This window comes from Hemiscyllium ocellatum, chromosome 34, assembly GCF_020745735.1.
Source record: "Hemiscyllium ocellatum isolate sHemOce1 chromosome 34, sHemOce1.pat.X.cur, whole genome shotgun sequence".
NCBI classification, from domain to species: domain Eukaryota; kingdom Metazoa; phylum Chordata; class Chondrichthyes; order Orectolobiformes; family Hemiscylliidae; genus Hemiscyllium; species Hemiscyllium ocellatum.
Window position 1 is genome coordinate 26,523,339 of NC_083434.1, and position 2,765 is coordinate 26,526,103.

At 38.6% G+C, this 2,765-nt stretch overlaps 1 pseudogene; it reads left to right on the top strand.

Moving 5' to 3' along the window:
• Positions 1-265: 265 nt before the first annotated feature.
• LOC132832160 (casein kinase II subunit alpha'-like) lies at positions 266-1,915 on the top strand (annotated as a pseudogene).
• The last annotated feature ends 850 nt before the right edge of the window (positions 1,916-2,765 follow it).

A 2,765-nucleotide genomic window follows, 5' to 3' on the forward strand; every position in this document is an offset into this window, starting at 1 on the left:
GAACCTAATGTATTTTCTGATGATATCTCCATTTGGTGGATTGTAGATGAGAAATAGAAAGAGGCCAAGAATGAATCCTTGGGAAACTCTAAGGCATAACAAGGCAAGAGCAGAATAGAGGCCACTGCAGTTTTTCTCTGACTACAATTAGGAGGTTAGGAAAGGAGGTAAACACTGGATGATGGACAAGAGATGATTGTAGGAGAACATGTAGTCAACTGTGTTGAGAGTGTTGGAAAAATGGAGCTTGGCCATTTAAAACTTCCTCAGTAACCAGGGTGATTATCCCATTGGTGTGTAAACTTGGTTGTGGGATGTACAGCCAAACATTCAAGACTATTAACAAAACAAAATATGAAAAAAAAGTCAAAAAATTGAAACCTGTTAAAATGAAGAAAATAAAATGGGAAATCAAAATATTAGAAAACATCTGTGAGGGCCCTAATATCACCAAGCTGCTAGATGTGGTAAAGGACCCTGTACCCAGAACTCCAGCTCTTGTTTACGAAGACCTTGATAACATGGATTTCAAGCAACTGGATCAGATTTTGATGGATTATGACATATGGTTCTCCATGTATGATATATTCAAGGCCTTGGATTACTGCCATTGTATGGGCATCATGCATAAGAATGTGAAACTATGTAATGTGATGATTGACCATGCCCAGAGGAAGCTTGATTGACTGGAGGCTGACTGAGCTTTACCATGCTGAACAGGAGTACATGGTAAAATGTTCTCCAGGTATGTCCAAGGTCCTGAGCCGCTATTTGATGACCAGATGTATGGTTAAAGCTTGGACATGCGGTGTTTGCACTGTATGTTGGCCAGCCTAATATTTCATAAGGAAACTTTCTTCTGTGGACATGATAATTATGATCAGCTTTTTCATATTGTTATGAAGATGTGGGTGTACTATACCTTTTAAGACAATAAAAACTAACAGTGACAGCACCACGTGTTCCCAATAAGGCACAATATAACATGTACTCCAGCCACTGGGGTAGCTAGTTGCCTGGAAATGACAAAACAGATTTGAATTAAGCCAATCATTTCAAATTATACCCTGAAGAATACCAAATTCCAATCAAGTTTGAATTGAGTATATTGACAGTCTTAAAAGCCAATGACACAATCCAATGCTTTGGGGTATAAGATCGGGGAAAATTGAACAGTTTGAAAGAGAACTGCCTCCAGACCAACAGCTGTAGACAGCTAGTCAAAACTCTGAGAGCTATCTGTTCTAGGGAAGGTGTTTACATAGAGGAAACTCTCACCACTGACCTGGAAACCCAATCTACCAACAAAGATAAAGAAAAGATTTGACCGCTGGCTGGTTTTAAAATTTGAATTTTCCTGTAAATCTTAATTGGGACTTTTATTGGATGAGTATTATAGATGGAAAGGTAAAGATAGGTCAGAGAAAGGAGGTGTAACTGGTTGTAAGTTAATTATTCTCTGTTATACTTTAAGAAATAAAGTTGTTAATTTTTACTTTAAATAGTTCTTGGCCTCTCGAATTTTTACAGATAAATCTTTTCTGTGTTGCTGGTTTTTAATTAAGCAGGAGGGTTTATCCCATGTCATAACAATATTTCCAAGGTTTTAGGAACAGATGAATTGTTTGACTCCCTCAAGAAATATCACATTGAACTGGATCCTTGATTTAACCATACTGTGGGCCAACATTCTGGAAAGTGCTGGAAGCAATTCATTCATCATGAGAACTGGCATCTGGTCAACCTGGAGGCCTTAAATTTGTTGGACAAATTTCTTCATTATGATCATCAGCAGACGCTTTCAACTAAGGAAGCAATGGAACATCCAAACTTCTATCCAATAATCAAGGAGCATTTGGATGGAGCTTGGAGTAATGGCTCACATGTGCTCGGTGTTTCTGCATCTGTACAGTGAACCCTGCTTTGTCAGCACAATTCTTACTGCATGATGATGAGTTACAGGTTTTACAGGACAGACATTGGGCAAGAATGGAGGTATCACAGCCTGGAAGCGTAAGTATGTAACTGCAGCCACATGGGTGACCATAGTTTACCCTAAATCCAGTCGCAACATTCTTCGAAATCCATTTATTTACATTTCCATTTATGTTTCAGACAGAATTACAACTTACTGGTTTTTTGTGTCTGAAATTAAATATTTTTGTATATGTATATACTGCTATGTGTATATATGTGTATGTATGTGTGCGTGTGTGTGTATATATATATATATATATGTATGTATGTATATACAGTAAGCACTGCTGCCTTATAAACCAGGGATCTGGGTTAGATTTGTTATAATTTCTCCTACAAGCCAATGTTGTGCAGGTTGGATGGATTGGCCACGCTAAATTGTCCTGTAGTATTTAGGGACGTGTAGGCCAGGTGGGTTGCCATAGTAGAATGGCGAAACATGGAGACAGGGTGGATGCTCGGTGGATGGACGTTGCAGACTTGATAGACCGAATGCCCTCTTTTCAAACTATAGAGTTTCTATATGTAAGGATAGGAAAGGACAGGTTGTTCTTGTCTTAAGCATGAAGAGGGCCATTTGGGTCTTTAATAGAATGAACGAACAAAGCTTAATGTGAGTATTTGAGCACAAAAGCAAAATAGACATGATTGCTAGAAATCTAAAACAGAAACAGAAAATACCACAGAAACTCAGCAGATCTGGCATCAGAGTGTGGAACAGCTTAATGGTCACAATGCTCCGTGAGCAAGCAAGGAGAGGAAGACTGAACTGGAAGATTGTAGGACTG